The sequence below is a fragment of the Tiliqua scincoides genome, chromosome 6, assembly GCF_035046505.1.
Source record: "Tiliqua scincoides isolate rTilSci1 chromosome 6, rTilSci1.hap2, whole genome shotgun sequence".
NCBI lineage: Eukaryota > Metazoa > Chordata > Lepidosauria > Squamata > Scincidae > Tiliqua > Tiliqua scincoides.
Genome location: NC_089826.1, coordinates 11,006,702 through 11,020,843, shown reverse-complemented (window position 1 = coordinate 11,020,843; position 14,142 = coordinate 11,006,702). Strand labels below are relative to the sequence as shown.

The 14,142-nt window shown below is 45.6% G+C and overlaps 1 pseudogene; it reads right to left on the bottom strand.

The window, feature by feature from the left end:
- Positions 1-1,454: 1,454 nt before the first annotated feature.
- On the bottom strand, positions 1,455-1,574 carry LOC136656705 (5S ribosomal RNA; annotated as a pseudogene).
- Positions 1,575-14,142: the final 12,568 nt, after the last annotated feature.

The following is a 14,142-nucleotide window of genomic DNA, read 5'->3' as shown; positions in this document are numbered from 1 at the left end:
ACTCAACAGTCCACTGTTTGTGGAAGAATGCGGCAACCCTTGCAAGAGCTAGCAAAAAAAAGCAGGTGAGCAGGTTAAAGGAAGTTGACATGTATTATGCTGGGAAACCTCATACTGATGATCGTCAGAATATTTCTGCTGCCTTCCTGTCGACCAAGAGTGGACTCTTATTTTGCTCTGGCTGGGCGGGAGTCATTGCAGTGCTTGAGATGTTCCAGGAAGAGCCCATGTAGCATTTTAGTGCTACTTGGGAAGCAGCTCGAGATGCTGCTTTGGTGTGGCAGAGAAGCCATGGCGAAGAATCAGATGACAGACACAGGTTTCAAAGGGGTGCAGAACGGCTGGAAGCAGGAGGAGGAACGAAAGCAAGGGAGAAGTGTGTCTCTCCCGGCTCCTGACCCAGCTTTTTATTAAGTCTCAAAACACATGATATAAGGCTACGTAATAGGGAAAATTAAAAGAGAATGCTGAGATTCATACTGGCTGTAACCAGCCGGCTCTCTAGCTTAACCGCAAACACATTCCATAGATATGATTTCTTCATAACATCTTCAAGGCTAGCTCTTTCTATAACCTTCTACTATTTTCCAGAGCACTGGCTTTTCAACACTCAACATATCAACAAAGCGTGTGCGCAGTCGCAGGTGTGCCTGCCAGATTGCCAAATATGCAAAGACATCTCAAAGCTCAGTGCCTGTCCATCGCTACAAGCCCATACTGTAGTTCTTCCCCCTGCCAGTCTTAACCTTCCAAGACTTAATTTGACTGCTTCAGAGGGAGAGGAGAGACAACAAGTCCCCTTCCATCAACTCAGCTGGGATTGACTGTCATTTGCCTCCACTCCTTTCAGGTCTGCCTCCTCAACTCATCGCTCCACCTGGGCATTATGAAATCTTTATGTTAGATGTTGCCGAGCTGATATTTCTGGCTCTGGGCTTGGAAGAAGCTTGGGGGCTTGTAATACCTGCCTAAAATGCACTGTGAACATTCCTCTTCAGCCAGTTCCTCCTGAACACCTTCTCCTTCCACTTATCTGGCTGGTAAGGCAGCCATGAGAAATAGAATCACTTTTCTCCTTTTTTCTGGCCTGCTATTCTACACAGCAGCATTCTAGAACACAAAGCCTCAACTGCCCTTGGGAAATATCATTCCTCCAAGGACCACAGACATTGTGCTATCCTTCTCCATGTCTCTTGCTGCACCTCGCCATTATTGCTGCTATTTCCAAAGCAGGAGCCAAACCACCACTGCAGTCCAGTATAAGAAGTGAAAGAAAAAGGGCAGGGGTTTGGGGATTTGTGGGTAAGGGGCGGAGTTTGAGGGTGCCAAGCAAGCAAGCTCAGAAATAAGCGAAGCTAATTCCCAATCAGTAGGCTTAATGGTCATTTTTCCCTCTTCCTAGAGCACCCTTGAAACTTGGTTGGCAACCTTCAGTCTCGAAAGACTACGGTGTAAGCCTACAGCACCCGGTATTCCCAAGTGGTGTCCCATCCAAGTACTAACCAGGCCTGACCCTGCTTAGCTTCCAAGATCAGACCAGATTGGGCATGTACAGGGTAACAGTTGCTGCACCCTTGAAATTGTAGGTCTGTAATGGTGGGCTAGTATTGCCTAGCAAAGAATTCTAAGTATTCTCATCACACTTCTATTCCCAGAATTCTGTGGAGGAAGCTAATTAAACTGGTACAAAATTATTATGATGATAATTCTTGTGCTCAAGTTTCCAGGTGCTGAGGGCCAGATTTGGCCTGGTTAATATTGAGTTCTTCCCAAGGACCTGGGATATTTCCAGTTATTTTTGTATATTTGTGCGTTGATCCAACTAAGAGCCTGATCCTGACAGGCTCCTGCGGCCCACCACCGCTGCGCACGGTTGCAAACATGCCATAAGGCAAACCTGCGACAATAAGTGCTAGCCCAGAACCGGAGCTGGCTCATCGGAAGCCCGTGCTGGATCAGTGCGCTGGAGGCATTCTTGGGTGGGGAGAAGGTGAGGGAAGGCATGCAGGGAGGGAATGGGGTGGGAGGTGGTGGAGATGGCAGCGGACCCTACCACCATATCCTGATCCCCCTCCAGGTCCAGGAGACCCGACACGGGTCAATAGTGGGCACAGATCCAAGGAGACCCATTGGGGCCACCTGCCCGTTACACGGGGTAAGGGAGCTCCACAACTGCTTCCCAGCAGTAGCCATTTTAGCACCGCTGCAGCCTTGGGGGCTGGGAAGCTCAGGATTGGGCTGACTGATTGCTTTCTGTAGTTGGATTTCATTTACACGCAGGATGCGCAGGCATTCTTCAAGTAATGAGCCTAGCGCACCAACAATGATTGCTACCATTTTAGCCTTTTTCTACCACAGGCGTTCAACCTCAATTTGCACATTTTTCTATTTCATGATATTTTTCCTGTTCTTTCTCTTCAGTTCCAGGAATTGCCAGGGATGGCCACATCTGCTATCCAGATCGGTTTCTATTCAGCAGTTGTCAGATCTAGGCTGTTGTGTGTATGAAAATCCCACAAAATTTTCACTCTTTCATTTTCAAGAGCTTTTTCAGCTTTGTGGTCCCACTGAATTTTGGACCCTGGAATACAGGTCCAGCCTATTTATACACAGATTATTTATACACGGATTTGAATCAACACGAATGGCCGCTGCAAATGAGAAGGAATGTGCTGATCCCTGGAGAAGGGGAAAAATGCATCCCTTTAAAATCAGTTTAAAAAACTGAACAATCCCTTAACAATAGCCTCCTTAATGAGAGAGAGAGAGAGAGAGAGAGAGAGAGAGAGAGAGAGAGAGAGAGGGCAGCTGGGTGACAATCCATCAATCCTTCTCTCTCCAGTGGACACCTCCCTTCCCCCTGAGCACATGAAAGAAAGGTGGTCACTTTGCATTGGTGAAGGGAGGGGCTGAGTGAAGCCTCTTTCTAAGTGCTTGGAGGATGACTGATTGTCTTCTTAATGACTCACAAAGGTCAGCAAGGCTGTTTTTAAATCACCTGAGCAAAGAATCTTTGTTTTTTAAATTGATTTGCTACAGTTTTTTTGTTTTGTTTGTTTTTGCCATCCTGTATTATTATATTAATCTAGCACCATTTGTATGGTGTAGATCTGTTCTCAGGTAATGATTTTTTCTCAGTCTCTAAAAAGACCGGATGATCAGTTAATGGCAATGCTTCTCTGTATTGAGCCAGTAAAATTATTAGAAGTAGCATTATCTTTTATACAGCAGTCTGGGAGTTGCTTAAGCCCTGTAACTACCAGAAATCAACAATGTAAGAAGGAAGAGGTGTGTGTCAGGTGGCAGCTTCTTTTCCATCTCAATCCTTCTTCCAGAGTCTTGTGGGATTATGCCACATGTAGAAACTGAGCAAGGAGCTGTCAGCTCACGAGAAAAGGCATTGGTATAACCAGAGCTTTCAGAGAGACATTTGAGATGGGTCTCAAGCGCTGGGCTAATATAGAGTGAGACATCTGATCCTGAACTCCTGTGAGCTGTCTGATTACTTCTGCAATAACTTGCTGGCTTCACTTCAGAATCTCTCTAGCGAGGAATGGAGTCTGTTATATCCTTCAAGTACTACCACTATATAAATAGAACAGCATTATAAAACAACAGACAGATAACGGTACCTGTGCATATTAATAAGGTGAGTGTAGTAGTTCAGAATGCACAATAAGCATCCTTGCTTGTTTTCAGTCTGCACATTGGTGGAATGGGAAGGTACTCAAATTCACCTTGAAAACAAAGCTCAGGTATCTCAGTTGCAAAACAAATGCTGCAAGTTCAAAAAAAGAAAATTGGTTTTGTTTTTCAGACCATCGCAAACATCATGCACATCCTCATCCATTGGTGGAAAAATATTCACTACTGAATTCAATCAACAATTAACTATGTGCTAATCCTAGAATACAGAATGAACCTATATTTCACCACACTTGATATTTACTACAGTGAGTCCTAAGTGACATCCTTCCATCTTGCAGATACAGAAGGCACTACAAAAAAAGATCTGAAAACTTTGATGTTCCTTTATATGTTCCTTCCTAATCTCTCCTTTTTGGTGAGATTGCCGATCGCACAATGCAAGCAGCAAGATCAGGGTTTGTTTGGCCCAGTCTGGGACAGGAGAGTCTTCTCCCCTGATACGGGAGATTACAGGAAGGAAGGTAGATGGGCTGGGCTTTGGGTGTTCTTAAGGCACCAGCACCTGGTTCCTCCTTTGCACGTTGGCACAGTACTGACACCTGCCCACCCACCGCTGAAGCAGTCACAGTTTTACTGTTCGCCTGTTGGGGGTCCAGGTAGGAATTTTTTGCTGCCTGCCAGGATTGGCTGGTGGTGGGCAGATTTTTTCTTTGCCTACCCTGGACCGTCAAGGGCAGTCCAACTAACTAATAAAGTGGTCACTTTATGCTGGTAGGTGGTGTAGGTTAGAAGATGTGAGCATGACCTTTGAGTGCACCTTGGGGCAGCAAAGGCAGGGTGGAACCCACTTCCGGTCATCAGGGGCCCAGTGGCACGAGGTCCTGGATAGGAACCTGGCTGGAAATGGGGGGTCCGCCTCAAAGGCTCAGCGGCTCGAGGCAGCACTACTCGGTTCGGTTGCCTCACCCCTTCACAGGGTTGACAGGGATTAGCTGTGCCGCCTGAGAAAGGAGCCAGGCTTTGAGCCTGGTGCACACCTGGCATGGAGACCGGATGCAATTCTGGTGTCTTCCAATGGTCCAACCTCTGCACCACAGGTGCTTTGCTGTCACAGCAGCAGTAGGTCTTAGCCTCTCCTTCTGTATTATCTTTAACTATTAATAAAGTGGCCCTTTCCCCCATGTCCGTTGTCTCGAGTGTTCACTGGGCAGTGCGCAAGCAATGCATGTTTGTTAATTGTCCTTCCCATTATCAACATGCTATTCAACCTCTCTCTCTCCACTACTGTAGCAAGCATGGGTCACAACCACCCAAGTCACATATTCTGAGGATGAGGTGCATTATAGTAGTAAAGAGAGGAAAAGCACTCTGCACGTGTTCAGAGGCACATCCAGCAAAGGCTCTCAGAGGGAAAGGAAACCTCCAGATGTTCAGGATCCAAAATAGGAAAATTCTCAGCAGCAAATGCAAAAATTTTCCAGAATCATAAGCAACTTTGACCAGAGAGAAAACTCCTTCCCTTAGTACAGTGATCATTTACGCACTGAGCATGGGGAAAAGACCCACCAGAAAAGCCTCCAAGATGTGCAGTGGATTCATTGGTTGTAAACCTGCGACAAATACTGCAATTGATTCCTGATGGGAAGATTTACTGAACTGTTGCAGCGACGGCACAATAGAGCCTTTCAGTTCAAATGCAAATAATTCTGGAACAAAACTATTCAGATAAAGGGCATCTCTGTATTATAAATGCTGGCATGCCAGAAAGAGATCTAGTTACAATATAATTAAATTACTCTGCCAGCTTGTAGACATTCCTTCTTCAACCCATATATCTTTAATTTTCTTTATCTAGGAGCCTTATTTTTATTTTTGTGCAAGAAACCCAGACATTGCTGAAAGCCATTGGCCATAATTCACCAGAGTCAGGTCATAGGCCCATTTATTTCAGTGGGCTTAGCGGCACATAGTTCTGTATTGGATTGCGGTCATCAAGTCCATTTTCTGACACGTACCCAGAAGGATAACCGCTGAATACCTTTGTAAAAATAAAAAAGTATTCAGATGAACTGATGAGCATCTATACTTCCACATTAACAATAAAATTTAAAGGAGAACAAACAATGGCAGTCACAGTCATGTCATAATTTGGCTCATGGGCAGCCCAATCCTGAGCTGCCCGGAGCTCCCAGACGCAGCAGCTCCACAAGAGGGCTGCCGCCGGATCCTGCGCCTCCAGCACTACCGCAGGAGGCTCCTCGGGAGAAGGGGACTTTCGTCCCCTACCCCCAAGTAAGGGAAGCAGCCCCGCAATGGGGCTACTCACTTTAGCGGTGACCAAAAGGTCACCACTAAAGTAAAGGCGCTCGTGTAGGGTGAGCAGCCCTGCAAGAGCGCCTAGGATCCTGAGGAACTCAGCTCCATGGATCTGCCTCTCCCCCGCCCCTGACACGCCTCCTCCATGCCTCCGGCCACGCCCCCACCTCCCGTTCTGCAGCCCGGCGTTCCAGGGAACCACAGAGCTGCAGAACCTGGGCAACTATCGGGTGCTAGCCCAGTGCCGGCCAGCTCTGGGCTAGCTCTGGCGGGAGCCCAGCTGTAAGCCCCGCAAACGTGCCTTACGGCACATTTGTGACTGAGGTCCGCGGCACGGAGCTATGCCACGGACCTTAGGATTAGGCTCTTAGCCTAGTAAGTGTGGATGTCTTACGGCCCAAGCCTATCCACACTTTCCTGGGACTAAGCCCCATTGACTCTAATGGGACTTACTTCTGAGTAGATATGCATAGGATCTGACTCTAAATTTACAAATTGGCTAACTGCAAAGTAGCGTTCTTTAGCAAAATGTAAAAATTGGAGCAAAATAGCAAAGAAAGTATATCACTTTATACAGATATATTTTTCAATATTTAGTTCTTGTTTTATTGTTTTATTTGTTTGTAAACCATCTCAAGAAAATCTTATATTAAATATATTTACTTTGATAAAAGTTTTTCTTTTTCTATTATAAGCATATTTCAGATTTCCACAGGGCTTTCATATTGAAGATGTCCTGGTCCATTTTTATAGTTCTATGTAACAAGAGGACAAGTTATTTTAAGCACCCAGGTTACAGTCCAATGAACCTACAATGAACCTGAAATATTAAAAGAAGATTTGGGGGGGGGGGATATCTGCACCAATGACTCATTGAACACTGTGTGCCACAGTTCTACCCTTTGGGTCATTTCCACCACACAAAAAAGAACGTTTCTGGGTGGTGAAATAGGAAGGCTTTGGATATGGAGGATAGACTGTTACCCATGTAGCAAATCCCCCCTCTCCATGTCGCTGGAATGGTCCAATGGAAAGGCAGAAGCCAATACAGTTGGTTCCAGCGGCGTCGCAGGAGTTGCCAGAACATGACTGTGTTCAGCCATGAACTGCCTCAGGGACTCCGGCTCCGGATTTTGCCTCGAGGTTGACTCCTGAAGCCTTTTCCATAACTGGATGTAGCCACAAGGCAGTGGAGGTTTGGGATCAGAGTTTTCCTTCTCTCAGATGAGCTGCCTTCCCAGGCTGACAAGTCCCATCTACCCGGTGGCTGTTTAGTCACCTCTTACAACAAGTATTACCCAGGCTTCGCGCACTGGAGAGAACACTCTGTTCCAAAACCACTATTCAGAGCGCGATACCATAGTCTTCCGAGACTGAAGAATGCCAGCAATAGGATATTCTTATGCAGAAGGATCTTTACTTAAGTAGGAGTATCTTTCACACATACTTCAAATATCAGCCACAATTACCAGTTCTTATCTGCAATATCCAAAGTATGACCTATGAATTTCCTACATGGTGTAAAGTGCAAGTTGCCACTCCCACTATGGTGAGAGGCATGTAGGTTTACTTTGAACATTAAACACAAGCATGAAGACAGGAAGTGGAAAGCATCTGTACTTCCTGTTCCTCTTGGAAAATATTATGTCCAGATCCTCCACAGTTTTTCACATTAGCTTTTCTCACATTTATTCATGTGCTTGACCCTGGACGCTGTCACATATTAACATTTTAGAAGGTGTCTTTCTCATACTGACATTGACTGTCACACTTGGCACAAAGCCCAGATCTTGTTTCAATTCCTTCCTCTAATGTCTTCCTTAAAACCAAACCTCCGGATCTTTACATAAGTAGAAGCATCTTTCACACATACTTCAAATATCAGGCACTGTCCAAGGAAATGATGCCTCTTGGTCTGGATAACAACAGATTGCACCAGCCATTGAAATTTAGTGAAGGGCCTTTTCATGTAATCAATTGTGCTTTTCTTAGGAAGCATACAAACTGCTCTGCAACAGTTTGGGGGTGAACACAATGTCTTAAGTTCTTGGTGCCCAAGAATAGTGGAATAGCTAAGGGAGATCAGGGAGTAGCAATTGCAGTAGGCAACAAGCTTCAGGCTGCAACCTAAGCTTGACACTAGTGGCCAAAACTGTGAAAACCTTGGTATGTGCAAATAATACCATCATGTTATATATCATTCAGTGGGGAATTTAATGCAGAATTCAATGAAACAAACTGCGTCAAAATTATTCTATCAAACGTTATAGCCACATAACCAAAAAATAAAAAATACTACCTCATTATATGACAAAAACTGGACCTTCTTAAATCAAAACTGACCAATGAGATTGATTATTCCAAGAGCCAATTTGGCGTTATTATGATACAGCAAGGAACCAATGAGGTGTTAATATGGAGGAGGGGAACCTGGGGAAAGGTGGCAGAGCAAGTGGGCAGTGGGCTGCTGGGGGAAGGAGGTGGATTTCCCCCCATTTTCCCTTTTTTAAAAGCCCACGAATGATGTCAGTTCTGGGGCATCATTTTAAGCTCGGCACTGGGCTACACAATCATTAGCTACACCACTTCCCAAGATGAAGATTTGTACTTGAAATGCATTGGGGAGAATAAATTGACTTCTTGTACACCTTTGCAATTTTCTGCTTTCTTTGTTCCTGCTCTAAACATTGAAGACTTAAAAACAGGAGGTTATATCTTGTTCGCTAAAGCACAACACATTATCCCATTCAGTGCGCAATCCTAACCAAATTTCTAGCACTGCCATAGCTGTGCCAATGTGGCGTACACTGCATCCCGCAGTGGGGAGGCAGTCAAGGGGGCCTCCTCAAGGTAAGGGCATCTTCGTTACCTTAACCTGGGGCTGCATTGCGGCTAAGTCAGTGCTCGAAAGTTGGTTAGGATTGCGCCCTCAGGTGCTCACTTTCCAGGATTCCCGTCATGGGGAGAAACTCTCCCCTTGTTCAACACTTGTGTCTGCAGACACAAGTTGATTGCAGGGGAGACAGAGGGAAAGGCTAAGCAAATACACTTCTGGAAGCCGTCACCCATTGGTTGTCCATGAGAGCGAATGCCTGAATAAGGCACTACAAAGTTATCGTTCGGTGTGAATCAGAGTATCTTCACCAGGATCCCAAACTATGCTCAAAGCCTGGACGTGTCCAATAGACATCTGCATGGTTGCTTAAAAGAATTCTCAGAAGGCAGGAATAAAAATCTGTCTGCTGTAGATCGCTGCGTCATCACAGCATTCACAGCTGCTGCCTTGTTCAAATGGCAAAACAGTAAATCTCAGGTAGTTGCTGATCCCATGCAGTGCAGAGCAAAAGAAGCCGGAAGAGAAATAAAAGACACAAGGAGCTGATCAGTACAAACCGACCTATAAAGAATGCATTAATATTATCTCATTTCTTATTATTGGAGGGAATGAAGTTAACGGCACAAAGGAGATGAGCAAAACAAAAATCATTTGGATTTTGCTTCATTTGCTGGCCTGATTCAGTTCATTGGCTTGCTAACAGCAATTTGCTTTGTGTTGTCCTCATTTGTATGGTTGCTTCATTTCAATTTGGATTTATTTTTTGTTTCTCATTGATTTCAATGGGCAAACGTCAATTCACTGGAACTTTTAAAGCTGAATTTCAAAAACCGAATGAAATGCATGGGGGACCAAAGCCCTCCATAAAGGAATGACAGCAGCTACATTTTGTTGAAATCGGCGCTAGGGTTTTCATTCTAAGAGTCTGAAGGCTGACCATTTTAAATGGCTTCTGCTGCTCCTGTCACAAGCTTTACGGTCAATTTGTATGAAACTCACACTGAATGTGGAGATGCTCATGGATAAGATCCCTGCTAAATTTCAAAAAGATAGGAACAAGAGTGCAGGAGTTAGCCATAAAAATAGTAAAAATAAAACGAGAAGTTTGAGGTTCTGATTATTTTGTTTTGTGCTCAGTTTGTATCAAAGTCACAGGAAATGCAGAGTTGATTCTAGGAAGGTTCCCTGAAAAGCTGCAGAAAAGCAGATGCAGGAAATCTCAAGGAAATATACTGCTTCTGTGTATTGTAGTTTAGATGCAAATGTATTAAATGTATTAGTTCAAAGCAAAACCAATACAGGCACAAAAATGAGGCAGGGTTCGGGATGGTTATGTTGAACTAGCCGTTGGTTCCTGGAACAAGCTAACCAAGAAAAAATATAAAGGGATCACATTCACAAGAAACATGGTAATTTTGTTGGGGAGGAATAGATAATTTTGGAATAATGGCATGAGAAGGACTGTATTGATTTAAAGAACACATCATCAACTCTGGAGAGCATTCTTCTTTGGTCAATCCACCAACTTTCCACTCTTTTCTTCCTGACACTTTCAGACTCCTCCTTCCCAAATTCCAAGTCTCTCTGGGAAACTCAAATGATCTCCACATGTCCTTTCTCCTTCTTTGCCCCCTGTAGGCTTGTGCCATTATCCCCCCACTTTTTCTTTCTGAGGTCTTCCTTTCTTCTTTTTCCTGCTCTCCTTGCTTCACAGCAAGTGTTCATGCCCAGGACCTAGTAGGGAATGAATGGTCCAGCACATTGATTCTCAAACCTTTTAGCACTGGGACCCACTTTTTAGAATGACAATCTGTCAGGATGCACTAGAAGTGATCTCATCAACCTGGAAGTGATGGCATGGCTGGAAGTGACACCATCAATTTAAGCCATAATCGGCCAAAGGTCCCATTACACAGTGCGCTTGCGCTGCCATTTTGCATAGCTCAGAATTCAAACATTCCAGCTTGGAAGTCAAAGCAGAAGGCAAACTTGGCTACTTCTCCAACCACACAGCTCTCCCCCCTTTCCAGCGTCCCAGTTTTCCACCTATTCAGGGCAAAGCACCAGGCCTCTCTCCCACTGGGAGCTCACCCTGCGCACAAGCTGCTCACCCTGTGTTCTCAGGCCTGTATTTTCAATGGCGGCTGAGCCGGGTGACACAAACCCCCTGAAATTTTCTTTTAACCCACCTGGTGGGTCCTGACACACAATTTGAGAAATGCTGGTCCAGAGGATTTGCATTGCTTTATTTTGATTCTCTTCCCTGTTATTGTCAAGTTATTCTCATAGAGATATTTGTTCTGTAGCCCCTTTCACACCTGCCTCTCTCTTCCTTTCCTGCCGAACCTCTGAAGAGTGCCATTGGCCACCACACGCTGAATCCCCACACATGAATTAGTTGTGGATGTTTTCTGTGTTCAAATGCTCACATAGTAGCAGCAACCTCTCCTCCTGTCGAAGTGCGTGCCATGAGTTCTCAGGTCCTGAATGTCTGACTTTGGGTTCCTGTTGACTGTGCTATTGGAGATAAAATGTTACCTCCCAGAACACATTTTATAAATTTTGCTCTATACATTTTAAGTCATCAGCTGGAAATCTGCACATAAAAGCTCCTTGGGTACAAATAATGTCATGGTTGCTGGCAGTGTCCCCATCCCTGACCTCCATGGTTTCAAACATATCTTCTGTATGGAGCCTGTGCGTGGGCATTTGAATTTGCATAAGCTCCAATATGTATGATCTGGTATCCCAAAACAGGGAGGGGACTGGACCACCTCTCCAAGAATCTACATACGGTATATTTGGCTGTTCAGATGTTTTCCCCATGCAAACATTACTATTAACATTTATCTCTCACTCTTCCTTCAAGGAGCTCCGAGTTTAAGACATGGATCCTTCCATTTATGCTCACAACAACCATGCAAGGTAGGCAAGGCCTAGGTATTGGCAACCTTCAGTCTCGAAAGACTATGGTATCGCGCTCTGAAAGGTGGTTCTGGCACAGCGTCTAGTGTGGCTGAAAAGGCCAATCCGGGAGTGACAATCCCTTCCACACCGGGAGCAAGTGCAGTCTGTCCCTGGTCTGTCTCCCTGGCTATGGGCCTTCCTTCTTTGCCTCTTAGCCTCAGACTGTTGGCAAAGTGTCTCTTCAAACTGGGAAAGGCCATGCTGCACAGCCTGCCTCCAAGCGGGCCGCTCAGAGGCCAGGGTTTCCCACTTGTTGAGGTCCATCCCTAAGGCCTTCAGATCCCTCTTGCAGATGTCCTTGTATCGCAGCTGTGGTCTACCTGTAGGGCGCTTTCCTTGCACGAGTTCTCCATAGAGGAGATCCTTTGGGATCCGGCCATCATCCATTCTCACGACATGACCAAGCCAACGCAGGCGTCTCTGTTTCAGCAGTGAATACATGCTAGGGATTCCAGCACGTTCCAGGACTGTGTTGTTTGGAACTTTGTCCTGCCAGGTGATGCCGAGGATGCGTCGGAGGCAGCGCATGTGGAAAGCGCTCAGTTTCCTCTCCTGTTGTGAGCGAAGAGTCCATGACTCTAGGCAAGGCCTAGAGACTGTGATTGGCCCAGCATCAACCAGTGAACTTAATGGCTGAGTTGGCATTTTAAGCTGGGTCTCTCCAATCTTAACCCAGCATTCTAAAGACTGCATCACACTGGGTCTCATTACCTTACCTTTGTCAACTGCAGTTGAATGTGTGAGGTTGAATGCATGTGGAGAACAGGCATGATCTCACATTCCCACATTCACTGTTACCCCAAAGAACATTCAAAAGTGGCTAAAGGCTTCACCTAGACTTGGCACAACTCAGACCTTAACAAGATGAGAGGGAACTCTGCTGTTCCCTGTCAGATATTCACAGTCAGATTCATTCTGTTCGTGATGGTGACATATGTCTTCCCAGATGTTGATGTTTTATCTTGCCCGTCTCAGCCATTTTTATCAGAGCCCCTTGTCACAAACTGCATCATAAATCCTCCGCCATCCCAGTCCCAGCACCTTCTGAAAGGCTCCAGCTATTTTAAGCCTGCAAAATGCAAGAGGAGGTTGCGCTCGCCCCTTACAAGGAACGCGCTATTATTTTTAATACTGTGATTAATATGAGCCAGCACTACTGTATGGATTTATTATTGACCATATGCACATTAATTGCCATTCCTTCCCCCAAGTTGCGACCCTGAACATCTGCAGCCCGCGTGTGCGGCTGTCTTCCTTTGGCTCTAGAAGGCCCCGCTAACTGTTTCTCAGATGGACACCGTGACGGAGAGATGCCTGCAGCAGCCTTCTCTCCAAAGAGTGATTAAAGTAAAACAAGGAAAAAAGCATGTTTCAAACCCAAGCGAAAAGGGAGGGGGGATCATAATCCATGATGTTTGTCATCTGTTCCAGCTGGAGTGATTTTTAATTGCAGGCTGCTACGGAGGCACCTCAAAAACAGCAGCTGTCGAAAGAGAGTTAGGAAAGGGACCCGGCCAGGATTAACCATTAGGTTTCGTATGCTATAGACCGAGTCAGGCTGCAGACCAACCTGAAAGAAACCCCATGGAGTAGGGTGACCAGATGCAACAGTTGTCTGCGAGAGCTTGGAAAGCACAAGAGTCGGAAGCCAGGATAGTTGTTAGTTAGTTGGCAACCTTCAGTCTTGAAAGACTATGGTATGGCACTCTGAATGGTGGTTCTGGAACAGCGTGTGTGGCTGAAAAGGCTGATTCGGGAGTGACAATCCCTTCCACACCGGGAGCAAGTGCAGTCTGTCCCTGGTCTGTCTCCCTGGCTATGGGCCTTCCTTCTTTGCCTCAGTCTGTTGGCCAAGTGTCTCTTCAAACTGGGAAAGGCCATGCTGCACAGCCTGCCTCCAAGCGGGACACTCAGAGGCCAAGGTTTCCCATCTGTTGAGGTCCACTCCTAAGGCCTTCAGATCCCTCTTGCAGATGTCCTTGTAGCGCAGCTGTGGTCTACCTGTAGGGCGCTTTCCTTGCACGAGTTCTCCATTGTGAAAGGAAGCACCTGGAGCAATGGAGGTTCTATTATCTCCTGGAATAATCTTACAGTGCGATTATTCTCATTGTAAAAATCTCATTGAAAAATTGATTTATGTTCAGCCTGCCTATGTAAACCGCCTTTAGTCTATTGAGAAATGTGGACTAAAAATATTGCATGTAAATAAATAGCTTGGTCTTACAGTACACATGTTTCAGGTAGAAGCTGCAATCTCCAGCATCTGGTAGAAGATGATGAGAAAAGACCATGTCCGAAATCCTGAGGACCAGTCAGAATAGTCAGTGCTTGGTAAGATGGACCAATGGTCCAACTCAGTCTCAGGCAGTTCTATA